Genomic DNA, 25,981 nt, shown 5'->3' on the forward strand with positions numbered 1-25,981 from the left:
GTTGGTGGCTGTCATCAGACTGCTCTGGCTGCAAATTGTGTGCATTGTACATAACAAACAAACCTGGTTGTTGCCTTTGATGGTACGGCCAATGCTTCTCTTCGCTGAGGAAGAAAACCCACGGTTTGTTTACGGGTGTCCTGCAGCACAATAACCAGTCTGTGGTTTGTAGCAATTGGGTAATGTTTGCAAGTCTCTGGCTTGAGATGTTCCTATCCCTGTTTCAATGCATTGAAGGGAGCAAAATGAGAACCAGGTGTGGGCACAGCTGAGGATGCAAAAGGAAGTGTATGGGAAGCTAATTGAGTTTGGGCGTTAGCACTATTTCGACATGGCTGTCTTGAAGAAACCAAGAGCAGAGGCAGAAGTTTCTGAAGAAGAGGAAGTAGGTTGCTGGGGGAGGATGATGAGTAAACACAGAGCAGCCACGAGGAGCAGGACTTCAGGAGCCTGCGTAAGTTAACAGCGTGCATCAGCTGTTGAAGCAGTGCCCAAGTATGTGCCGTTTCATTACAGAGAGCTGAACCGTATTCATTTCTGAAATAAACTGTCCAGTCCTCCCCTTCTTTTTAATTAGTTCCTGTTGCGATGAGACATCCCTTCCTGAAATAAGAGAGAGGTAAAATTCAACCCCCACCCACAGCCCTTTGCGCTGTTGACAGCTGTGATAATATGACACTATTGCCTGTAATTTGGATACTTCTTAAAACTGGTAGGAAGCATTTCTAGGAAGCTAATGCTGAACTTGTAACCTCACGTAGCAGAACCCCACAAGTCGTGTGCTGCTTATTATAACATGTTGGTGGTGATCAGTAGCTGCTGGCAGTCAAAAACTCCCAGCAAAGAGTGGGGTGACCTTGCTTATTGTTGTGGCAATGCATATGTAGGCAGTCTGTTCTAAGATACCTGAATTTGTGTTGTTTTTAAGCATTCATCTAAACGTGAACACAATCTGCATTTAGGGAATGCTTCTGTGGCAGCAAAACCTGGCACAAAGGTTAGAGAAAGAATTCAAGCTGCCTATTTAGCTTTAATCGGTACCCTTCCAAAGGGCGGTGGCAGGGCACAGGGCTTACGCTACTCTCTTTCAGCCCCACTTCCCTGCCTTTGCTCAGTGCTAGCCCTCTCATCAGAAGGAATTGCTGGGGAAGCATCAGCCTGCCAGGATGCAATCTGTGATAAAGATGCAAGATATCTCTGTGCAGCTCCCCTAGTATGGCTTTGCCAAGAAGCAGGGCCCCTGCTTTTGTTTTAAAGCAGCTTTCAAACTGAGGTAAGCACCAGGCTGGTCCAGTTAAGAGATCTTTGCAGCTCAGTGGAAGCTTGGTGAAGCCAAGCCCTAATGGCGCCCCGCCATGTCCCAGAATTCAGATCCTTTCTCTTTAAATCCTGTTATCTGGGCCTGATAACCCTATTAAGGCTTAAAGGAAGTGGAATCTGGAGTCATTCTGTAAGATCTTTGAGTTTTCTTCATGCAGGTACAGATGGTCATGTAGCGGTAAGCTGGTTTCCAAATGAAACACTCATTTCCCCTATGTCTTCCTTGTGTCTTTCCAAGTGCAACGAGTGAGTCACGTTGATTGCAAATCCTTCCCCAGTGGCCTTCATCTTTTACGCTGTACCTTGTTAAAAATTGTTTTATTTTATAACAGTTTTATTTTAGTATTTTTGTCAAGATGAAACTTCACTATTACATCTTTTTAAAAAGGCTGTTCCTGAGAGTCAGTCCTGTTCTTTACACCTCTCTCTCTGTCCTCTCCTGCCCACACCTCAAATCAGGTTTGAGTTCTGTGGGTGGAGCGGGTTTTAGTGATGTGGAGGTGATGGATGGTTACATGCCATGGTGAAGAGGTGGAACGAGTGCTCGTGCTTGTGACAGAATAGTGTTGTTGCAGAGCTTGGATTGTAAGTGCATGTGGTGTATAGCTCAGCTTCTGTCCAGATTTTCTCTTGAGCTTGTCTTTATATTTTTTATATATATGGTTAAATTGGTGTTTATTTAACTTGCTGAGGAGGGTGATCTAATTGAAAGCAAAAATGGCTGTGAACCGTACGCCTTACTTTGCAGCCAGCTCTAATTAAATTTGTTTCTCCTCCCTGATTTGTTTCCCTCTTTGTGTCCGCTAGACTTTTTGTGTGAAATTCCCATTGTTGTTGTGATGCAGTTCTGTTTTATGATCTCAGAGTCCACTGTGTGCTGGTCAGAGAAGCCATAAAGCGTGACTACAAATGCATTCTTCAAATGGTAGGTTAAATATTACTTCAGCAATTCCTTCGGTCAGTATTTTAGAGTGATAATGGAGATCAACATTACTGAGCCCTCTGGGAATGTGTCTCTACTTAAGAGTAGAGAATGAAGCACTGGAGAACAGGGGGCTGTGACATACAGCTGGGGTGTGCTGAGTTTGTGCTGCTGTCTAATTGTAGGAGAACCCTACTCTTCTTTTATTGTTCTGCTTGAAAGTGATTTTTGGTACAATCAGTTCAAGGGTGTGTGTGTATATCTGTGTGATCATATATACACGTGTTTGACTGCCAAGAAATGAGCCCTTAGTGTGAAGTCATTCAGGTTAGTATTTAGTGTTATTTGTTAAGTATTGACTGTTGTTTGAGAGAGGCTAAAGGAAAAGGAACTGTGTGCTGAGATAAGCTGTAGGAGAATTAAAAAAAAGAAAAAGGGGGGGGAAAAATAAGGAGACATACTTGGCTTAAAACATGTCCAACCCTAAGGTGATGTTTTTCAGGCACTGGGATTTTCCTTTCTGAATTCAGATTATTAAGAAGTATTTTTTATTTGTTGGGTCTATGAAATAACAGAAGAGAACCATAATAATAATAATACATTTAACTGTTCCCAAAATACACATTTCGATTGTTTTACTTGTCCTTTGTGCTTAAAGAGGAACCTTGTTATAACAGGTTTTAACTTCTACAGCTGATTAAGGAAAGATTAGTCTGACAAATAACTGAGTGATTAATTGCAGGGGGGAAAAAAATGGTAAATTAAATGGAGAAGTGCTGGATTGCGTTCACGTTAAGCACTTTAGCAGGAATTTTGTCCGTGGAGAATGGCAGTGCTATTTCTCTGGGTCTTCTGTCTCTGCTCAGTGGACCTGGGTAGGAGATGTTCATGTACTCCCTGTCTACCCACGTCTCTGCTTTTCCAGCCCCAGCTTTGCCAGTGCTGGTGTGCTTGCCCGGTCACTGGGGCTGCAAGCATAGGGAGGCTGCTGTTGGATCTCAGTGGGCGGTGTGTTGGCTGAGCAAGGTGTTGTCTGCCTTCAAGCTGCTCTCTGTGCCTTCTGGTTGTGCATCTGCTTTGCTATAACGTCATCTTTCTTTTGGGCTAGTTATGAGTTTGCTTCCAAATACATACAAAAATACATAATGTTGCTTATTTAAAAATCTTTCTTTCCAGAAGGCCCGTGCCAAGCAGCAGTGTGCTGGGGAAGTCCACTTGTAACCAGAGGGAATTTGTTCTTAGCAGAATTGTTTGTGAGTGAGCAATGGAGATGGTGACCTACAGGGTTTATAAAATGTGGGAATCTGTCTGTCTGGCCAGAGCTATAAATAAATGAGGAAGGCTTTAGGAAGATTGTCAGTTTGATGCGCGTTATTTTGTTTCGGCAAGTCTCCTGTGCTTCACAGGCTCTGTTCTGTGTGTGCTGCTATTTATAAACGGGCGGAGGAAGAGTCTCTGGGAGGGGGTGATTCACAGACACAAAATAGGGCCATAAACAATGTTAACACTGTGGCATAATCCGATAAAATCAGAAACTTGGACAAAGAGTGCAACGCCATCCCTCACTGGGGCTGTGCTGTGGCAGCTCGCCCTCCCCTTCCCACTGATCAAAAATACCAGCTAGTTTCATTTCCACAAAGCCCAAGTCATGGTTGCCCATGCTGGCTGCAGAGGGCTGGGGTTTGCAGTCAAGTGTCAGCAGTCAGGGCGGTGAGCAATGACACCGAGTGTATGCACAGCCTATGTAGTTCAAGGTAGCTTAGTTACCTCTGGGACTAATATAGGTGCTTTATTTCCTTCCTCCTCTTCATCTTGATCGTGGTCATTGCAGCTTTTCTACAGCAGCGCTTGGAGATGTTATTGGAGCTGAACTGTGAGGCACAACATAAGCCACGTGTGTGTGTGTGTGCATTGTTTCAAAGCTTTCTGATGGAGGGGAAGTGACTTGGCAAGCTTACCCATGCTGCAGAGCCTATCCTAAAACTCAGGGCTCACGTGCAGGCTAGTGCATTGCCAGGGCTGTGGTATGTCCCAGTATGCCCAGCAAGTAATAATTCAGTGAGTTCTGCAGGAGGGGTATGTGCAGAGATGAAAGGAGAAGACTGCAGTGCAGGAATTAAAGATGAAATTGTCTGGTGGGTGGAAATCTCAAAGTGCTTCCTACTTGGAAGCCTGTTAGAGCAAAATCAGAAAGGTATTTCTGAGCTTTCAATCCACAGCAGAGATGGAGTGTATATTTTTATATAAATGGAAAAAGCCCACACAACCAAATAAAAATACAGACAGCAGTGTGCACCCATCATAGGCAGGAAAACCCCATCTTGTGCTTTCTCCTATTATGGGAAGGGTCATTGTTACTTTTTCTGGTAAAGAATCCTTTTTTTTCTTTTTTTTTCTTTTTTTGACGTCTGTGGGAAAGGAGAATAGTCTGAATTGAGTCTTTGAGATGCTGTATTACAGAGAGTCACAGAAAATGTACTATGCAAATGACTATCTGCCTTATTAGATGCCTCAATAGAGTTCATTGTCTCAATATTGCTATTATTGAAGATGGATGGACACTACATGATTTTACCATCAAGCTGAAAAACTTCAGTGTTAGTCTCATTGCTAGGGTACTAACAGTGCACTGCCTTAAAGGAGAGAATTGAATTAAGGGGATTGAAGGGTCCATTGCTTTGTCCATTTTAGTTTGTGTTTCACAGACTGTGCATCATTTTAGGGGGCCATGACAGCCGGGGTTGTGCAGCATAGGCCTATTTTTTTTCATCTTTCACTGCTAATAGAAAGCTAACTTTTTTATGGAAAGAAAGGCTGCCACCTGCTGTGGTTTTGACTGTTTGCTGTCATGGTGTTGGCTGGCAGTGATGCTGGCACCTTCCTCAGGTGGATGCTGGCTCAGTACCAGCTGGGCGTCCTACAGAAGGTGCTGCACCCCTGGTGTCAGCAGCTCAGGGCCGTGTTGCTCTTCTTCAGCTGGCTCGGTGCCTGGGGTGCTGCTCCCAGCCTTTACCCTGAGCTGGCACAGAGCCTTGCTTACTGCCCGGGGCAAAATCTAAACCCTGAGAGCTGTTGAAGTCAATCTGTCGGATGTCAGAGACTGCATTGGCCAGGTCTGTCCTAAACCTGCTTTTGAGATCTTGCTTTGGATGTAGAGAGTTGCATTACAAACAGATAAGAATACTTCTGTAGGTCAGGTGCTTGACTTTACAGCTAACCCACGTTGTGTGGCGTGTGTTTGGTTTTTGTTTTGTTTATCTTTTCCGTAATCCCTCCTCAAGCAGACATGGCAGGAATTTCAGCTATGAAGTTTTCGGAGTGGATGGTCAGCAGTACTTTTTGTTTTTCCTCATGTAAGTTTCCTTTTACGCTTTTGTAACTGCCTTGATGTGTTGCATCTGGCTACCTAACAGAACGGGAATTTCAGTTAAAACTTAGGCTCAGGGACTGTATATTTGGCATGTCTGTGGCCCATCACGTTAGTAAGGATCAGCCATTGAGCCTGCAGCTGAATGGGATTGGGTTGGACTGCTGTCGACTGTGGGAAGATGCATCTCCCACGAGCAGTTTTGGCTGTCTTAAATCTAGCCTTTTATTCATTTCCTTCTTGGTATGGGTAGGGAAACAACCCAGATTCTGCTGCTGCTGCTTTTATTGTTTTGTTAATATGCATGAAAGCTAATATGTAACTAGGAGATCCACAGGGTAATCAGGAAACAGTGACCTTACCTTGTGTTTGCTTTTCTTTTTGGAGAGCTGGAGGAGAGGCTGTTACTCATTAAACAGAAGTTCCTGACAGCCCCCAGTGTTGCCCACGAATAACCAACTGGCTCCATTCCTAATGTCTGTGAAGGTAGCACCTGTCCTGCACTGTGAATTAATAACCATGGATTTCAGTGAGTACACATAGTGTGAGCCACTGAAAAGCTCATGATGTGCCAAGCATACAGACGTAAGATTATGCTGAATTTGGAGGCTTTGTTTTGTGTGATTAACTCACTGTAGAACATCCTGGGCTAGATTCTGCAACCTGTGTGGGTATCACCTAATGCTGGTTTCCTGTTAAAAATGACAGCAAGAAGCCACTATGCTAAATTCTCGAGCCTTTGAGGTGAACTTATCCTTTCCTTCTTTTACCCCTCACCAACGCTAACAGTGGGTTAATGGCTCTTACCTCTCCTTTCCCTTGGTCTTCAGCAGAGCTGCTTATTTACTCTGAGATCTGCAATTGTTGAGCTAGTTAAATCTGCTCCTTAGTTGTCTTTAAATGTTAAGATATGAAAGTTTGTAAGGAAAAACCTAAGCTGCAGAGTAAGGCATATCCTGTTCAAAGTATTAGTTCAGCGTGGAGTATATTATCTAGCTTTCAGTATTTCAATGTAGTTTATGAATGTTCAGTCATCTTTCCTTCCTTTTAAATATATGAATATCCACTCAGAAATTCTTCTCTATTTCACTTTTCCACTTCAGTTTTCCACCCCCAATCTTGAGGAGCTGGTTTAGTACGAACATTTATACAGAAAGAGAGATGAATTTACCAGTGACTGCTGTAATTTGTCTTCATGTTTTCACAGAAGTTTTGGATCTCTCTCAGTACAGTTACAGCTTCTGAAGGTTATCACTTGGAGTCGTCTGTTTGGGGTTCTTTTGGATACTGTTTAAGCAGTAACTTCACATAAATTTCTCTACCACCTAATCCAACAGATGTGAAGAAGTCAAATAGCAGCTGTTCTTTTTTTTTTTTTTTTTTTTTTTTTAATGTTGCTTTTATAGTGTTGTGGCTTCTAGCATGATGATTACTCAAAGTTCCTTAAAAAACAAAACCAACCAACAAGCCAAACAGGAAAAAAAAACAAAAAAAACAACCCAAAACCCATCACCATCTACATCTTTCTCCTGGAGCTTATTGGCAGCACTTTGGGCCAAGTCAGGGTCACATTTGGTCTGCCCTCGTGTTGCATATGTCAGGCACTAAGCAGAGAAGGAAGAAAATACTGTAGGAAACAGCCAGATACATCTGTAAAGCTGGAACTCTTTCTAGAGCATCAAATATGAACACACTATCCTTTCAGTATCTAAAAGGAGGATGTAAGAAAGAAGGGAACAGACTCTTTATCAGGGACTGTTGTGACAGGACAAGGGGAAGTGGTTTCAAGCTAAAAGAGGGGGCTTTTAGATTGGACATAAGGAAGGTGATTTTTACAATAAAGGTGATGAGTCACTGACACAGGTTTTCCAGAGAGGAGGTGGTTCCCCATCCCTGGAGATGTTCAGGTTAGGCTGGATGGGGCTCTGAGCACCTGATCTAGTGTAGGTGAACCAGACGGCCTTTGAAGGGTCTCTTCCAGCTCAATTGATTCTGTGATTCTATGAAAATATTTTAGCAGGTTAAAATGAGAAGAAAAAAATCCCAGTTGTTTGTGCAGCTTCTAAGCTATAATTCTGTTCATACTGAGTTCAATGACCAGGGTGTTATCTTGTATGTTTTCCCTCTATCAATGGAGGGAACTTAAAGAATATGCTGGAATAAAGATTTCAGTAGTATGATTTGTTTGGCAAGTTTTTCTTCCACATGTTCTTTCTAGAGTAAGAATACCTTGTTTTTGACTAACTGCACTGAGCACATTTACTGTTTCTTAAAATTGCTCATAGATCTATGAAGGGATCCAGTGTGGTTATTTCTCCTTTCCTTTTTTTTTTTTTTTTTTTTTCCTTTTTCCCTGCTTTAACTACTACTGCACTCTTCCTCTTATAATTTATGTTTCTATTTTCAGTGCCTCTACCTGCCCCAGGTGACATTTCCTGCCTTTCCAATGGAAGACTACGGGTCTGGTTGTCTGGGGAAGTGTGCTGTTACATCATTTGGTTAATGACAATAGGAAGTAGAATTCTTGACTTTCCTGACAACTCACTTGCCTGTTCCTTTTCTGTGCTAAAGGAAATGAGTTGTTGGTTTTCTTTCTTTTTTTTTTTTTTTCTTCCCTTGCTGCTAGCTTTGCACTTCTGCATGTGACTTAATTTTTTCTTCTTGCAAAACTGGGTTTTCTTTAATTCTTGAGCTTGATCTATTGAATCTTAGCAACTTTAAGTCTCCTTACCAACCAGCAGTTTGGAAATGACCTGTAAAGCAGGGAAAGGTAAATGACCTCACCTTGTCTTTGGGGCTTTTGGATCTTCCATGCACACAGAATAGCGAATTCCTCTCCAAGCCCTTGGTGGACCCCAAATGATTTGTGTCCAGTGATTGCTATAGATTCATCTTTTGAATAAGTGTTGCAGGAAATAGAATGATTGCTTTCCTCTCTGGGAAAGGGGGAGATCCTTTGCAAACCTCTCTGCATTACTGAAGTTAGATGGCAAGGGCAGTGGGTGGGAGTGTTCTTGCCAGTTGTGGGCAGAGTTCTCAGCAGAAAGGTGCCCTAGGTGCTGTTTCTGGGTGTTACTGAAGTACAGATGTCTTATTTGCATTGCAGGGCAAAATAAAGGTTGCTGAGTTTCCTCCTGCCTTCTTCAAGTTCTGCTGTTCTGAGCTGCTCTGCTTGTCACCTCTGCTAATATTACTGTCCACAGGAAGGAGGGCAGTTTATTTAAAACCGAGATATTCGTAGAAGTTGATTTGTGCTGTATTTATGACACTTACTTGAGGAACGTGTGGTACTGCTTCTGTTGTGAATAAAACTCTACCAAGCTCTATGAAAGAGTGGTATAGGTTATCAAATACATTTTCTATCATGTGAGTCCCAACTGGTTTACTCATTTCAATTGGTGGTGCTGGCTGAGGGATTATTTGTTCCTGCTTTGTGAGTGAGGGCAGTCCTTCCAGAAATGCCTTGTGCATCACAGTACTGATGACCATAAACTGAGTTGTTTTCACTCACGTAGCTGGAAAACAGCACTTTTGTAAACGATCCTTCTAAACGCATATCTACACATCTAGAAGTAATGTACACTAGTAGCTATGGCAAGAGGAACTCAGTGACTGGATCTGCGTGACTTCAGACAAACACTTGCCCTGCTTCTGGCCTTCAGCTGCGTTACATAGGCAGAAGAAGAAAAGGAAGGCAGGTAGGTGAGGAATGAGTGGGTTGTAATAGTGATGTTTTTGAGATGCCCGATGGACAAAGGACATGCCTTCCTGCAGCAGGTGCAGTTTTTTCCTTTCTGTTTGCAGAAACAGCTGAGCCAATCTACAGACCATCTACTTCCCTGTAGTCACCCAGTGACGTGCGCTGCTCTCGTTCACTCTGCTGGCCCGTGCCTGACCCTGTGTCAGGCTGATTTAGATAACTACTGGCAGAGAAGTTTTCTGCTGGTTGAGCTCCTTAAACAAGCTCACCATGTGCTCAGGTGAGTGGCAGTGAATGTGTTTCTTGAATTGACCTTCTGCTTCAGCTGCTTAGCAAAAAGTTGGAAGGACTGGGATGCTTCAGTGTCTTTCAATGAGTATATTTTCCATTCTTGTTGCTGCTTGCAACTGCAAACTGGTTACTTGGAGTTCACGCAGAGGTCAGAACATGGGAATCTACTGGCAAAATCATTTCTTCCTCCTCCAGTTTACATGAGGGAATTAATTTTTGTTATGTTGTTTATTTTACCCACAGACTGTTATCTGTTTCCTCAAACACATTTCATTTCTTTTGAGGCTTAATATTCTTCTTGTCTCAGACGTTATTACACATTTTAACAATAAAAAGGGGGGCGTTTTTCGAGTCTAATTGTAGTTCTGCTGGCAAGGAATTACTGCTAGTGAGGAGACTAACAGGCCTCAAATTAATTTTTTACCAGTTAGTAAAAGCAGTGAAACATGCTACAGAACTCCATGCAGCTCTGACAGTCTTTACAGTACTGTTGTCTGATGTTTTGTCAGTGTTCTGCCTGTTTGGGCCCATTTCACCTTTCTTCTGTATTTGTCTGTACCTGTAGATTTTCTTCCCTTTACAAAGGACCAGAAATAATGATCACAGATTGGAGTGGGAAGAACAAAACTAAACAGAAATTACTGTTGCCACTTTCCACTTCTTGCCTCTTTTTCCTACAGTAGTTAGTGCCCAGCCACAGCATTAATGAGCAACCTGTTACAGAGAAGTACTGTGCTCTGTTGTTCTTCATGTAAGGAAGCCTTTGTAGATGTAGTTGGAGGTTAGATTGCCTATCTGGGGCAATGTTCACCTAATTTCAATTAGGAGAGTGCAGTTATTTAAAAAAATCAGAATGAAAGTAGTTTGTGTCCCAAATCTTTTTGGATTATGAGAGGAAATAAAAGCAGCAGATGTCTCTCTGAGTGTATGCAGACTAAATGTGTTGCTATATAGGAGTTTGCACACAAATCTGATGATGAGGACCTGTTAGTCACACAAATGTTTGGATGTTTACCCAAAACCAGGGAAGCAAACAGTTCCCAGCTCTGCTACAGCCCTTCCAATATCAAACCCAACTCCTCCTTCGGTGTGCTGCTGCCTTATGGTGTTTAGGAAAGAGAAAAAGAGCTTGGCACTCATTTCTCAGTGTATTTTGGTGAATCTTGTGCTAAAACTACTTGCATTCCCCTATGCTCTTCTTCTTTCCCTCTTCTCTGTCATTTTTCTTCTGAAATTGATAATGAATTGGGAAGTGCTGCACTACCATCCTCGCTCCACAGCAAAAAGAGCGAAAAAGGGCAGGAAAATGTCTAATGACCCATGAAAGCAATAATCCTTGTGAGCAGCTGGTTGGGAAAATAGTTCACGTGTCCTTCTTTTCAGTGTCTGGAGTGACTCCGAAAGTGTATGGCACAAGAGAAAGTCAGTGCAAGCACTTGATTCTGAGTTCTCCTTGGTGTGCATCAGGACCTGTGCAGCCGATCAGAAAAAGCTCAGGGAGCTTGTGGCAAATCTAGATTTGTTCCTTGGGTAACAGCTACATGTTCGGGAAAACACCCTGAGCTCAGAAGTCTTAGAGCTGATGTTTTGCTTAGCTCTATCATCGATCTTGGGAATTGTCAGGAAAAATTGAAAAGGGCCGCTCCTGATGTCATTAATTTCCATAACTTGTCAAGGCTTGAAAACTTGCTGATTTGTGCTTGCTGATTAGAGTGAACAAACAAGTTTGAAGTTGCTAAATTGTAAGGTCAGAGCAATTAATACACGTAGATATATTTCCAGAGGCTTTTTTTTCTTTTGCTTGCAAAGATAACAAAAATTGCCTCTTTCTGTAACAGCCGTGATAGAAATCTTGCTTAAATAAACTGAAATGAAATACAATGAACCTTTTAAAAACAAAGCGTGGAAGGAAGGGGCAGCAATTTATTGGCTTTTTGTGTTGATAGCATGTTAAACAGACAAGCAGGGAGCAAGTGACTTGAGAGGGCTTAGCTCATGGTCTAGTTCAATGTCTTTTCTTTCATGTGCTACTGTATCCTTAAGGAATATGAGTTCTTTTGCCTGGATGCTATTGAAGGCCTCTCTGCTAAGAAGCATGCTCTGGTTAAATGCTGTAGAAACTGAAAGTTGTTAAAATAGTACTATGTGGTTTGAATGTGATGTTAACTGAAGTTCCTTTGCATAGAGATCCTCTTGGCTTCGGTATCTGGCTATGGTCAGCAGGCCAGTTAGATATATTTTTACTTAACTCCTACATTGCTGTGCTTATTTTGTGTAAACTCTTCTTCCTATGATACAGCCATCGTACTTTCATATGTAAATCTTTTCATGTCACACTTCTGTGTGCACACAGGTGAGAAGAACGGTTCTCAGGAGCGATTCAGCCACGCCATTAGATGATTTTCAATTGTAAATCTGAATTGATTGAAAACTAACAAAACAAACACAAACAGAAGCACCCAAAAGCAGGGTTTGAGTAGAGTAACACTGCAACTTGTATTGCAAACTATGCATTTAATGTACCAGCCACCAAGGCACCGCAGGTAGAAAGCTGTGGCTCTGTTTGGGGCAGCCACAGGACAGCTTCAAGGCCGGGGCCTGAACAAAAGATGCGTCAGTGTTTTTATCACAGGGAAATGCCTGTGCTCTGGTGCAGGGTGTTAAGCAGTATGCTTACTCTGGAGCTTAATACGTGAAATGGCATGTTCAAAAAGCTTCTTTAGATTTCAGTTTTGAAAATGGTTTGGTTTAGAACGTTGTGGAAAGCCACAAAATTAGCAGAGCAAATAAAGAGGAAACAGCGCTGACAGGTTTCTTTTTCTTACCATAATTATTAAAAATACTGGCTTGTTTTAAAAAAAAAAAAAAAAAAAAAAAAAAGAGCTTCTCAGTAATGGCTATAAACTGCAGCAAGAGAACCACAGCAGTAAAAGAAAATCTTGATCTGTCCTCATGTCCAGCTTGTCAGAGGCTGAGTGAAATTCACTTCTACAGTAAGCCCTAAGTTAGGAGGGAGATTACTTGTATTTACTGTACAGCTTTTGGGAAAGGAGAAGCCAAAGCAATGTTTGGATATGATGAGAGCTGGTTCCCCCAGAATTCGGTTTGTACCTGGTGCAAAGTCTCCTGCATGTCACTGGTTCTTTTAATTATCGTTATTTAGAACCGAAATATATCTAATGCTGTAGTTTCCTTCCTATGTACCTTTGCCACGTGCTCAGTGCCCAGCAGCTTGCAGCTGTTTTAAGGCAGACTGTTACTTTAAGAAAGACCTCGGAAGTTGTAATGCTGAAAGCTAATGTGGGCTGTGTGACATTGGGTTACGTGAGGGAAATGAGGGTCAGAGAGGTCCTTTCTGGATAGGTTTCAGAAAAAGACATTTCTAAGCAATTCCTACTCTTGTCCCTGAGAAAATAAAAGCTGCATTGCCTGCTGCTTTTGCCTCATAGCCAAAATGTTCTGGATCTCCTGACACTTGTTAAAGCTTGCTAATCAGCCCACTGGTCAGCTTGTAAACGTAAGGCAGGATTTAAGTCTCCTTCTACCTGCAAAAGGAAAGGTGATTAAAAAAAAATAATAAAAATGCAGGCTTATGTACTGAATGCCAGCTTTGCTCCCACCCAACTGTGTGGAGCTCACAGATTCCCAGCTGGCCCCCCAGCCTCTTGCTCAGTGCTCGTTCCAGTCCAGAGCCGATTCTGGCCAGCTTCAAAGAATGTACTTCAAAGGCTTTTGGCAGATGCAGAGCAGCATGGGCTGAGGTTGTAGTTTCCAGCTTCAGCTGAACTAAAGAAGTCTTGGCTTCTTGGGAGTCCTGTTTTATTTTCCTGTTACTTACTTGATGCAGAGCAAAATGTAGGCTGCTTTTATGAGAAGCATAGGGGGTAGCATTCACCCTTCACTTGCATCTTGAGGGAGAAGAGCTGCTTTAGGGTTCCTCCCCACAAAACCCAACAACCTGAAGCCAAAATTTTAAGGCAGGAAGATGCAACAGAGCACATACTGAACTGCACCTGGGTAGGTATGTCCCACTCTGGCAGAGCAAAGGAGCTTGGAATTCAGCAGTGGAGAGAAATTCCTTATTCCCATTTCCTCAATATATCAGGATCATCTTTATAACTGAAGTGCAATACTTGATCCTGCCATTAAGGGATTTCATTCTTTCCTTTTTTTTTTTTCTTTCCCCCCACCAATGAAGCTCATCTGATTTTAACTATATTTTCTTATAAAGCTCTAGTTCCTCTTCTCAGCTTCCTGACATCTTTTCAGCAACTTCCTATAACTTTAGCAACAATCAGCCCCAGAGGAGTGACATGCATGTCCTGCAAAAGTTGCTTACAGTATTATTGGGAAATGCTGTTTATTCTGGGTGTCAAATGTCTTCTTGCACAAGGGGAGAGTGTAGGTTGTGCTGGTGAACTTGTTCTGGAAATCTTGAGCAAGCTAGAGGTTGGAGCAGCCTTCTCCTCCTTGGACAGGAGTGATCCCCTGTGCAGCAGGTGGGACCTGGGTCATGCAGAACAAGAACAGGCCCTGTTGTATCTTCCTTCCTTAAAATCCTGGTTTCAGGTTGTTGATTTTTGCAGAGAGGGACCCTTGTTCTCCTCAACCCTGGAGCATATGTAATGTTTCATAGAATCATAGAATGGCCTGGGTTGAAAAGGACCACAATGCTCATCCAGTTCCAACCCCCTGCTATGTGCAGGGTCACCAACAAGCAGACCAGGCTGCCCAGAGCCACATCCAGCCTGGCCTTGAATGCCTCCAGGGATGGGGCATCCACAGCCTCCTTGGGCAACCTGTTCCAATGCATCACCGCTCCCTGTGTGAAAAACTTCCTCCTAATTATGTCTGCCAGTGTTCTTGATATAAAAACCATTCTGGCTTCAGGAGAAGCAGAGTAACAGCGGTGTTGGGAAAGCTTCTGAAAATTCTCTTCATAAAAATAAGGTGGGCGAGGGGAAAAAAAAACAGTTTTGTGTGAGGTACTCAGCATCCTTCATGTGGAGATACAGAAGTATGTCAAGTGCAGACCTTAGCGTGTTTCCACATCCTATGATTTCTCAGTGTTAATGGTTTCCTTTAAGGCAGTGCCCTGGGGTGTGGTGTGGTTAGTGCTACACGCTTGTCAGGCTATTTGTGTATTCAGAGCCTTGCTCTTGGCAGTGTGCTGCAGGGGAGGACAGTGGGGGAAAAAAGCTTGAAGTGGTCATTTTATTCTTTCCCTGTTATTCTAAAGCACATCTCTTCTTGAAGGAATGAGAGTTGGTGGCACCTGCAAAAGCTAGAACTTTACTGCTTGGCCTGAGTATTCATCCAGAACCAATAGGAGGAAAAAGATCTCAAATGCTGATTAGATTTTTTTTTTTTTTTAAAGCCATAAATACTATTTTCATATGTAAATACTGAACAGATTTTCTTCCCCTCTTTATGCAGTAGCCATTAGAAGAGTGGAAGCTGGGAGCTACGAGCCTGATCCTGACAAGCACCATGTCTGCCCTTGCAGCCAGAGCTGGGGATGTTTGTAGTTCTCCACCCCAGCCTGGCATGTGCCACTGGCTGGGACTTGTGTGCTGGAAGATATTATCAGACAGGAACTTTTGATTCATTTTCATGAAGGAAATTAAAATAAAAAAAAAAAAAAAAAAAGGAAAAGAAAAGAAAAAAGAAAGAAAAATCAGGGAGTACTGGCTCCAGTCATATCGCTGAGATCTTTCATTGTCTTAGTCTTGTTTTCAGAAGCCTTGATGCTGACTGGTGATTGAAAAAGCTGTGCCGCAGGGTGGAGGCTTTCCTCTGCTTCTGCCCAGCCACTCGTGCCAGGCGGCTGCGGATCCACCCGCTCAGGACTGGGGCTGCCAGCTTGGCCAGGTGTCAGAGCCATGGGGAAAAGCAGTGCACAGGAGCCCTTGTGCGGAAGAAATGCAAAATCAACCTTTGCAGCTGGGCCCCTTGCTATGTTTATCTATTTATTGTTATTTATTTGTCTTCAAGGGCTACCCATTTGTGCAGATTATAAAGATGTAGGAATTGGACAAGCTTGGATAAATGGACAGTGTTTTCAGGTGGTTGCAGGCTTGCGTCCTGAGCTCTGGAGCTGAAAACAGCCAATCTCTTGAGTAATTGCTGGCACACAACTTGGTATAAAGCTCCTTGAAAGCTGTATTGTGTATAGTTTGGTTTATGTATGGCCACTTTCTAACTACCTGTGACACAATATTTTCTCTTCTTACACAGTAACAATAACAATTGCTCTTCAAGCTCAGTTCTAAGGGTTGGGTGTGCCACAACTAGGTCACGCCTAAGAGCATGGATTATCCAAATATCCCAGGTTGGATAATTCTGCTTCGCTGTACGTTTATCAGCCTGCCTTTATTAGTGTTAATCAGAGCATTGCAATGTGATCTCACTGCTGTCACTTTGTACCATTGTCCTGCACATAACCTTGATTAATGAGGTGACTTTTGGAATTAACCTCATGTTACTTTTGCTTGTAAACAAAAGCGGTATTCAATGCGTATCTCCGTCCCTGGGATGTTGTTTTCTGTGAACATATTACAGATGTCCCTATCTGATATACAGGCTTGCTGAGTAGCATTATACTCTTAAGTCATAGGAAATAACAAATAACATTCTTACCATTGCATGCTGAGTGCTTTTGAATGAGGAGAATGTATGGGCTGACTCTGATAGAGGAACTCAATGCTGTTTGCTGGATTACAGCTATGCTGTGGGATTATGTAGAATGCTAAGCAGAAAGAAGAGGGAACACTTTATGCCTTTAGTTCATACTTAGCTGCCTCCCTACTCCTTTGTGCAAACACATGCCTTTCCCAAGCACAGTAACATTTATTCATTGTTTTTGCACCCAGGGCAGTTGGTGTCTAGGTATTAAATGAAATGCGGATGTGTCCCAGGTTTACCCTCCAGTAAGTACCCACAGTACACAGGCTGTACTTTGGATAATATTGAAGGAGAAATTCTATGTCTTCATTTTTGCACTTGGTGGCATAGAGATAGGAAAATAACTTACATTTGTTATTCAAAATTTTTGAAGAGAGAGGAAAAAGCTGTAGCAATTCATGCAAGCATTTGTGTGTGTATCTTAAAAAAAAATAAAAATAAAAAAAATAAAAAAAATAAAAAGGAAAGCCCAGCCTGGCTAGTTTCAAGTTGATTTGACTGGTGTGACCTCATGTTGGAGTGGTTCAGCTTGGGCTTCTTGCCTGTGTGGTTTGTGTTTTAAAACCAAGAGCCGCAGGGGAAGAGAGCAGGAGAGGAAAGCTGCCCGTCCTTTCCCCCAGGGGTGCTTCACCACGTGTCTCTGGTTGAAGCCCTTTTTCCTCTTTCTTCCTTGCAGAAGGAATGTGTTCTGAGCTCAGTAGTATTTGAGGGCAAGTGGGCATGCAGCAGTGGATGGGTCCGAGCCGTGCCAGCAGCTCTTGGAGGGGAGCCCTGCAGACAGCTCAGCACCACGTGTGAAACATGGACCTGCATGGAGGGGGCTTAGTCTGTGGCCGGGCAGCAGGGAGACTTCGACCTGGATCTGCTGCGTGCCAGCTGAGGGCTGCAACTTCTTGGCTACTGGGAGCTGCTTCCACCGTATTATGGCTGCATGTGGCCCTTTGTTAGACTGGCTTTTATTCTCCATGCTCAGAATCTGAGTGTTTTGTTGCAATCAAAATAGTCCCTTGCAGAATCTCCTGTGCTAGTTTCAATGCAAGTCGGAGGGCTTCGTCCTCAAGTGAACCCTTCTGTAAGTTCAGCCCAAACTCATGAATAGTTTAGTCTTCCCTGAAACTGTTTTTTGATGAATAACTGATTCAGCAAGGAAAAAAAAAAAAAGATTCCATGCAACAGCAGTAATATCAACATCTGCTAGGCCTGTTTCTTTATTTTTGCCTTTGGAATTGCCACAAGTGATGTAGATCCAATTCATCAGATCTGTAAACTTGAATCCATCAGATGAACAAAGTTGGATTTTTTTGTTTTTAAAGGCTGTAGCTTTAAAAAGAGAGCTCATCACCAAAGTCTGTGACAGTGCAGCAGAAGGAACTAGCTCACATGGAAACACAAACAAGGTGTCTAACAGACACCATAAACTCTCTATAGTAATAGAGGAAATGATTAGTCATTTAAAACCCATCCTTTCTCAAAGCAATTCTGGCTTTCAGATGTTTGTTCAGTGTTTGAAATGAAGAAGCTCTGGTTCTGTATTGGAAAGATACTTCTGCACATTGTCTCACTCAGAAGGTAATGTTCTAGTCTGGTTTGAGTTGTGTAGCTGTGCAGGTGCCATGTCTCTGGGGTGACCAAACCCCTGTGTGCAGCAAGGTTTTCTGATAGCTGTTACAAGAGACTCCAATGCACTCTGCTGATGAAATAGCAGTAAAATAGAATTAATTTAACAAGAAAGGAAGAAAGGAAGAAAGAAAGCAACAACCAAAACCAGACTACATAATACATAAGTGAAGACTTCAGATGGATACATGAAATATGGCAACATCCTGTGGAGATGTTGGAAAGGTGAATGAAGGAACAGTGTAAAAGCTTAAAAAAAAATACACTTCTAGCATATGTTAAATGGGAAAAAAAACCAGATACCCATTAGTAAAATAGGCAGTAATGTTGTGAAGATTGAGGAGATTCTTGAGACCTCTTAGTGACAGGTGTTTTCAGAGACGTTTCCATTTAATTCCTGCCTTTTATTATGGCACTTGTGGTTTTAGTGCAGAGTGGATTTTGTTTGTTTTTAACCAGCCATCTTGGGAAATGGCTGATATGATTGATCATATGTGATATAGTATATGATATGGTTAGAACTCATCCTTTTGCCAACTTCTGTGACCTCTGTGGGTGTCTGTGTGGGAGCACACACTTGCTGGTCTTACCTCTGAAAGCAAGAAACCCCTTGGTTCTCCAAGTGCTCCTCAGTTTGTAAGGCCTACTCTTTGATAAGTAACTCTGAGAGGCAGAGTAGGGGTCTGTGCTGTAAATTTTGAAGTCTGGATATGAAGTGGGCTCTGAACACAGCCTTCACAGCATGCAGTTGCTGTCAGAAGAAGCATAGGCATAAAACCAGCTGTATGGTACAGGGAAGAAAGTATTCTAACAGTAAGTCTTAAAAGGTTATGAGTCATACAAACGAGACACACCACTAGAGTAGAAAAAGAGATTTCTTTATGAAGATGTTCAGCCCTCAAGGCTTGTCTGGACATTGTGTCCTGTGGCAGCTGGAGTCTCATGTGCCCCAATTCCACTGAATGAAAAAAAAAGTTTGTGGGTATATCTCCATTTTAATAGCTTGAGTTGGGTGATGGATCAGGCATCTTTCTAAACTGAAGTCTTATTGGCAGTAGTGAATTCAAACATATGTATTTCTTGGTCAAATGAAAAGTCTTTCAATTTTGCACCACGGAGCCTGCATGCAGTGAGCAGTAGTCGATAGTTTGGCCTGGCTTGCTTTGCCATTCAGTGTAGGGTCTTAGGTCTGAATCCTTCATCTTGATAAAACAATCAGCAGTCCTTGTTTGTGGGATGTCCCCTTGCTGATGCTGAAGCATGAGGAGCAGGTTCTGCCCTGTGCCCGAAGGATGAGACTCTGAGTGTGGATCAAACCCTGCTGGCACCTCTTGCCAAGACTGCAAATTTGTCAGTGCAAATTGGTTGCTTTTGATTGGTTTTTGTGCTCTGGTTAATCTGCTGTGCTGTGATTGCTCTAAATAGCAATAAAGCAGCGTTTCCTAGAAATGATGAGGCTGCTATAGCCCATGAAAGACACGCTGTTTTTTCTTGATATCTAATCATGCCTGTAAAAGTTTTTATGTTCTTTATTCAAACCTGTTTTTTGGGTGTCACGTTTCTGTCAGCATTCTATAACTGTTGCATCCTATCTCTGGTAGAGGGGAGAGGGGCATAAAGAAATCCAACCTCTGAATCATTCTTGGTTTAACCTTTAGCAGAAGGTGGGGAGAGAATGTGAGGCCACTAAGAGGGCCGTTAAGGGAAGGATGTGTGGAAATCCATGCAACCACATCTATTAGAAGATACAAGTGAAGAAAGGGGTGTTAGCAGCACTGGAATGTGGGTGCTTCTGCTTTGCTCTTACCTCTGTCCATTGCCTGCTTGCTCAGTGCATGTGAACAGTCACACAGAGGGGAACAAAGGTCGCTTAATTATTTATCCTCTCTTATGCAAGGCTTTGACTTTCACTCAGAACTCCAACTTAAAGTTCCTTAGTGTACTAAACTGTAAGGATGTTTCACTGACCTAAGAAGATCACACTCAGCAGAGTGGTGCAAAAATTTGTGTAACTGCTGTTTTATATTGTGCTTTATGGGCTCTATTGGTAGTGAGCAGTAGTTTATAGCTGATTACAAGTATGTATGTTATGCCCCTATAACCTAGGAGAAACGTGGCTATGACATGAGCAAGTACAACAGATGATTTAGTTCTGTAATGAGCTTGGAAATACAGTGCTGGCTTGCGAGGACTTAGTTTGTCTTTGAGGTAATGCTAATTTAATGTTGCTTTTGTGGTGGATGGGGCAAAGCTTCATCTTCCTGATTGGTGCACAGTAAAATGCATCATAGTGAACTGCAGGGTTTCGCCTCTGCCCTTCTCTGACTCCTTTTCCATACCTACAGAGACACTTAAAGGGAACTCCTATTCAAAGCTTTGAATATTGCCATATGTTGGTAATATAACATTGAAAAATAGATTTAACAGACCGATTAAAATCCTATTTGTGGCCAGGGTCTGTGTTAGTTCGATTCTTGTGAGTTGTTTTTAATGGCCTTACCTTGCTGCTTTTTCTTTAAAGCACGTAAGTAATAGCAGTAATTGTGCTGCAGCTGTGCCTGGGTGTGTATGTCTGTTTCCTCTCTGAAAGTGACAGAGATGTTGCACATCAGCTGCTGTGAAGTGTGAAACATTAAAGATTAAATGTCAGGCCAGAAAAAGAAATATCTCTGGGGTGAGAATCTTCTACTACAATTTGTTATAGGTGTTGTTTAACATCTGTAACGTTTTAAATCCATATGAGCTTGTAGGTTTATAAATTACAAAGTTCTTGTCCTCGTAGGTTTCCAAGGTATTTGGTGATGTGGAAGAACGGTTGTTTCCACAGTTTAACTCAAGGTTGGAATGATTCTGGAGAGGAAGTAGTGGTATTTTTCAGTTTCCATGTTTGAGGTACGTTGAGGACATTGAAACAACAGAGAAAGTATCAAATCAGAGACACTGGCTGAAAATTTGGTGAAATAAAATCAAATCTGTTCTTCTGGCATTCAGTTTTATCAGAACTATTCAGGAACTATTTTGCTTTTGCTGAACATGCAACAAAAATTAAGCTCATCCTTTAGGATGAATTGTTGTGACTGGTTCTAGTACCTGCTATTCAGGTATTCATTCAGCCTGCTATTCATTCAGATGTTTTGTATGGTAATGTTAAAAGACACTTGTCTGAAATGCGTAAGGAATATCTGGGGGATATCTCCAAGCTTGAATTTCTAACTGTCCCAAATGCATTTCTTTAAAAAGAATGTGTTTATGTAGGATGGTAGTATAGATAGATAGGAAGAACAGAGGCACCAACGAAGCCTCGTCAAAAGAGTTCTTCTGTGCTGTTGGCACCTGATCAGTATTAGCCCTTGCTGTCTCACTTTCTTTCAGTCACAATCGAGAGAACAGTTGATACTACAGACACATCCAAAGTGACACCCTTCCAAAATGCTTGGAGAATAGCACTACACTTCTTGTTGCCTCTTCTGGTTTTCCATTAGTTGTAGCACTGTCAAATGTTGTTGAGATAAAATTACTCTTAATAGTAATAATATTCAAATATTTTAAATATTTTTCCAAGGCAGACTTAAGCAGAAGACTGTCTGTGTAAAAAAGTGTATGTCTGCCTTCAAAAACACATCTTGTGTAGTAATTTTCTTTAAAAACTCCTGTAGGTTTGAAAGTTGGCAAGAGCCAGCACTGATGAAAGGTGATTTTCTAATTGAAATAGTTATGTTTCATTACTAAATTTGCTGCTGGCGGATATTAATGTATGGTAACACAATCAGATTAGATGAAATAGATTGCCTTAAGGGATGTTTGTCTTAGTTGTGCTTTTAAAAGCTTGTTTTCAATAAGTTTTTAATGCAAACTTTGAATTTGTTCATTTGGGCAGTGCAGACGAAAGAGATGCTTTTGTATTCTGGTGATACAGAGAGAGAAAACTTGTGATTGCACAGAAATAGCAAAGGCAATGAGAAGCCGTATTGGTGGTGGCCAAGCAAACACAGCACAGATGCAATATATGCAATTTGTTCTTGAAATTAACATGCTTTTCTTAAGACTAGCAGTAAGTAACATAAACATATCTTCCTTTTATACTTACGAGTTTGAAGCAAGTTACTAGGTAACAGATCCATATCAGAGCTAAGCTAAACATGCAGATCAGCAGAAGCTCCTTCATGTATCTTGGAAGGAGAAAGAAGCCATGGATGTGATTTTTTAGAGTAAAAAGTTTGCAGCTGGCATGGGGCCACAGTGTTGGATTGATCTCTGGCAGCGACGCCACATCACCCAGCCTTCTTCCACCACAGCTCGTCCTCACAGATGGCCATGAAGTTGACCTTTTATAGACGTATCTATTGACCAGGAGAGAGAGAGCCTGAGTTGTTGTCAGTGAATAACTTCTTATCCAGTATTCATAGAGGCAAGTCTGGCAATGGGCTGATGGCAGAGCCAATTCTCATTCCTGTTTCTATTCAGCTTCTGTTCAAAGGGGAGGAAAAGAGAGACTACCAGAGCCCTGGATGAACTTACTGGAGCCATACAATAGTCCTTTTGTTCCCTCTGAGGAGTGCTACTACATGTTTTGAACATTTGTAGTCCATTTGTCTCTTGCTACAGTTTAAATTCTTTAAAGGATTAAATGGGTTGATAGTTGCAGGCAACTTAAAGGGTGTTCCCCTCAGTGCTGGTGTTGCTGCATGAGAAAAAAACAGTGGAAAAACATTGTTTGTTTGTGATAATTTGATCCTTGTAGATCAGCTGAAACTCGCTCCAAACTGGGTTGGAAAAGATTTAGTTGTACATCTTCTCTATGAGGAGATTTGCATTTGTTTTGAAGAAAAATGATCAAATACCACTTCACTATTAGGGCCCATCAAAAACGTAGGTTCATTGCAGAACATTGCAGCTGACGACATGGGACGTAGTACATAACCACTATGAAGAAATGGTAAGGTGCAGACGATAGCTAACTGTATACAATTACTTCCCTTGTGACAGGTTTGTGATGCTTGAGGATGCTCTCAGCCTGCCTGAGCCAGCCAGGCATGGTGACCTTAGCTCCCATGACCCGTAGATCAGCTGACATTACATCTTCATCCACCCGTTGTGCTCCAGCACAGTCATCCTTAGCCTTGTGCTTTCCAGTATCCGTCAACTTTGGGGAAAATTCAGCCATATTACACTGTGTTAGTTGCTCAGGCTGAAGTTTGATGGTTTTACTGGGGCCTCTAGTGGTGGGACGGCTGCATCACCAAACCAGAGCTACGCTTACGGGCTGGCCTGGAAGGATTGCTTTCCTCCCTCCCTTTGAGGAGATTTACCCAGCTAAAGGGCAAGAGGAATGCAATAGAAATAATTAATTTGCATTCTTATGCAGCGTTTTACGTAGAGATAGAAGAGAATGTGCTGAGGGAGCATAAATAAATAGTAATAAACAGTAACAGAGCATGAAGGAGGAGATGAAGGTTAGCCTCAGAGGTCTGTGTTGGGCAGTCGTCACAGGATGGTTTCTCCCAGCTCCACACCTCATTGCTTTTTAAATTAGGACATTTTCAGGAGCTCAGTAAGGGAAAAAAAGATTAACGATACAAGGAAAGGTTTAGAAATGAGGCAGGAAACAACAAGCCTTTCTTGTACTGACATTAAGACTGCCACAAAAGGATTTGCTGTCTAGCAAGGGAGTTTTGAGCTCCTTATGAGAGCAAGCTGAAGGCTTTCAGAGGCTGTAGTTCTCTTGCCCCTCAACAGTGTCATACATAAAAAGCTGGGTCTTTATTTCATTTGTAAATCAACTTTTTCTTCCTGTTGTATTTGAGTTTTTTGTATTAGTTTTAAAATCCCTTCTTAGCTAACCTTACGTGGAAAACTTTTGAACCAAATCCAGCTCAGTGTTGTGAAGTACTTTTTAACACTTCCCCTGAGCAAAGACTTGATGGAGTCCAAAGTGTCCATCTTGGGAAAGGGAAATCTACTTTGATAAGAGGGAAATCAGAGCCTCAATTGCCCTCAGCCAAACAGATCTGAAACAGGGCTCTGTCAGGAAATGCCCCTCATTTTCATGGCTGTGCTGTGAAGGCCAGCCAAGTGTTGGCTCTGGTGTACATTTTCCATGTTGTCTGGGTGGCCAACCCTGCTGATTTTGGGTCAGTTAGCATTGTGTCATTGCCACAGGAGTCTTTTTTTTCCTCTCTTTTTTTCCCCATTTTTCATTGTATCCTACTTCTTCCAGGGTGTGTCTTAGCAATGACTCAGAGTGCAAAAACAGTGCTGTTAGGCTGAATGCAGGAATGTGTCTTGTTCATGTAAAATAAAAGTTGATGCTGTAAACTCTTCATTTTGGAAGAAAATGGCAATGTTAACTGAAAATTCATATCAAGAGAAGAGTTCTTCTGTTTGGTTGTTTGTTTAATACCCAACTGTGCTTTCCATGGATGCTCATGTGATAGGCAGCTTGAATGTGGTTATAATCTGTTTTTCAGTAAGTAGCTGTTTTAAATATTACTCACTGCCATTGCTGAATAAGCATACTGTTCTCTTTGTAAGGGCCTTCAGCAGGATCATCGCTGAGGAGATGTTACAAATGGGACTGATGCGATTATGCAGAGAACTTAAAACTCCTGAAACCACTCAGCCTTTCTCTGGCATGACGTTTTGTTGTTGCTTTCTCAGCTGGATAACTGCAGGATGCTTCAAGAGCTGCTAGCAAACCATGAGGTGATTTCCAGCACCTGCAGCCTGTAACTGCTCAGGGCCTGCAGGTTTGGAGGAAATGTAAATAAGCTGATTGGCTGCACACAAAAACCTTAAATTGCTTTCCAGTCTGAAAGCCATTGTAAAGAGGTCTGATGGTGCTTCCCGTGGTCAGGAGTAAGCAGCAAGAGAGCAATCAGTTGCAATGCAGTAGTGTTTGGTATCTGAGCCTGTTATCATCTCATTTGCTGCCAGAATCTGTGTTTCTTGGTCTTAGGCGTCTGTTGCTTGTTTTGTATGTGCATGCTCAGATGAATCATCACTTGGTACTAAACCACAGGAAAGCTTTCCTGAGAAATTTTTCCATAAAGGTAGGGCTGAGGAAGGAGAAGCAGCTCTAACAGGAGCAATTCAAATGAGATCCATTCTGTGTACTTTCTCTATTTCAGATATGTTGCCCAGAAAATTCCTTCTTTCTACGTTAGGCATCTGAGAAGCAGATACAGGTCAAATCTGAAGAAAAATCAAGAGAGGAAGGAGAAAGAGGGGTGTGTGTTTTTCCAGTGTGTTTCACTTCAAATTTCCATTCAGTGTCTCCTTTTGACTTTCCTAAGAGATGTTGTCTTCCACAGCATTTTTCATTCACTGGAAGTGTTGCGCAAATGAGAATCTCCTAATTTGTTTTCATAAAAGCCAGTGGAAAAACCTAGCTGGTTCTACTTTGGTGAAAAGCTTGTTTTGGGAAAGACAGAATTTACAAATGTCAGGAGTCGAATATAAATGCATGGAAAGTGGAAATAAACTTTCTTCTTTCACATAACTTCCTAATAGCTCAGAATAGCTATGCACAGTTGTGCACGGCTACTGGCTGCTTTAGGGTTTTGCATAGCTTCCTAAAACACCATGGTGTTCTAAGGGCGCCCAGCCCTACCCAATTAATAACAAACATCTGCTCATTTTTCTTCTGAGCTTTTGGACCTCCAGCTTGCCCCATGCATTCAGTAGCAAATCTGCTCATTTAGGCTAAATGAAGAGAAGACTCCAGATATCTCACATAAACTTACTGCGCTGCTCCTAAACTGCGAGCTTTCTTTTTCCTCTGGATAAACCCACTTAACCCAAACATTCTGTGTAACAGTGTTCTGTGGGTAAGCCGTGAGCGCCTGCTGAAGATACTGGAGGGGAAACGTGTAAAGCTGACACAGACTGCATCATATTTTCAGTTTTGCATTGAAAGGGAATGGATCATTGAGTTAATCTAGGGTTATTTGAATTGAAAAGCCTGTTGTAGGTTACAATTAGAAGGATTTAGCATGACATTTTAGGAAGAAGTTAGAAAATAGGACGAAATACCATGGCAGTATATTTTAGTTCATTTTCTAGTATGACTTTTTTTTTTTTT

The 25,981-nt window shown here is 42.0% G+C and overlaps 1 protein-coding gene across 4 annotated transcripts in view; it reads left to right on the plus strand.

Moving 5' to 3' along the window:
* Positions 1–25,981, plus strand: part of PTPRJ (protein tyrosine phosphatase receptor type J) — a 70,720-nt gene that overhangs the window by 11,377 nt on the left and 33,362 nt on the right. The gene's annotated exons all lie outside the window — the stretch shown is intronic.

Source organism: Tympanuchus pallidicinctus, unplaced genomic scaffold, assembly GCF_026119805.1.
Source record: "Tympanuchus pallidicinctus isolate F22 unplaced genomic scaffold, pur_lepc_1.0 scaffold3, whole genome shotgun sequence".
NCBI classification, from domain to species: Eukaryota; Metazoa; Chordata; class Aves; order Galliformes; family Phasianidae; genus Tympanuchus; species Tympanuchus pallidicinctus.